Source organism: Carex rostrata, unplaced genomic scaffold, assembly GCF_964058835.1.
Source record: "Carex rostrata unplaced genomic scaffold, lpCarRost1.2 SCAFFOLD_38, whole genome shotgun sequence".
NCBI lineage: Eukaryota > Viridiplantae > Streptophyta > Magnoliopsida > Poales > Cyperaceae > Carex > Carex rostrata.
Window position 1 is genome coordinate 6,466 of NW_027601202.1, and position 1,035 is coordinate 7,500.

A 1,035-nucleotide genomic window follows, 5' to 3' on the forward strand; every position below is an offset into this window, starting at 1 on the left:
TTCAAAAATTTCAAAAATTCAAAAAAATTTCAAAATTTCAAAAAAAATTTCAAAAATTTGCCCCGCTGAACTGTTTTCGGGTGACTTTTGCCCAACGTTAGCCGCTTCCGCTTGCCGCTGGACTGTTTTCGGGCCTATTTCCACCGACTCTTGGCCGTATCCGCTTAGTTTTCCCCAACGCGTGGCCGCATCCGCTTAGTTTTCCCCCGCTTAACTGTTTTCGGGTCACTTTTGCCCAACGTTAGCCGCTTCCGCTTGCCGCTGGGCTGTTTTCGGGCCAATTTCCACCGACTCTTGGCCGGATCCGCTTAATTTTCCCCAACGCGTGGCCGCATCCGCTTAGTTTTCCCCCGCTGAACTGTTTTCGGGTCACTTTTTCCCAACGTTAGCCGCTTCCGCTTGCCGCTGGACTGTTTTCGGGCCAATTTCCACCGACTCTGGGCCAGATCCGCTTTGTTTTCCCCAACGCGTGGCCGCATCCGCTTAGTTTTCCCCCGCTTAACTGTTTTCGTGTCACTTTTCCCCAACGTTAGCCGCTTCCGCTTGCCGCTGGGCTGTTTTCGGGCCAATTTCCACCGACTCTTGGCCGGATCCGCTTAATTTTCCCCAGCTGAACTGTTTTCGGGTCATTTTAGCCCGACGGGGGCACCGACGGGACTGTTTTCGGGCCATTTTGCACCGACGCTTGGCCGCATGCGCTCAGTTTTGGGGCCATTTTTCACTGACGGCTGGCCGCATCCGCTTAGTTGCCCCCGCTTTGCTGATTTTTGCGCCGTTTTTTTTGTTGAACTTCAGGTTTCAAACTTCCAATTTTTTTTCCAAACTGCAGATTTCATATTTTATATTTTTAATAAATTTGAACTTTTTCAAAATATCAAAAAAGTATTGCCTACATCCATAATTTGGATCGCGTACAATCCGGAAGTTTGAGAAATGGTCCACACCGGGTGTGAACCATCCAATCCGAAAAAAGTGGGAATTTTTACAAGCCGGAAAAACTGGAGTTTCAATGGCTCTTTGGACGGTTGTAATTCA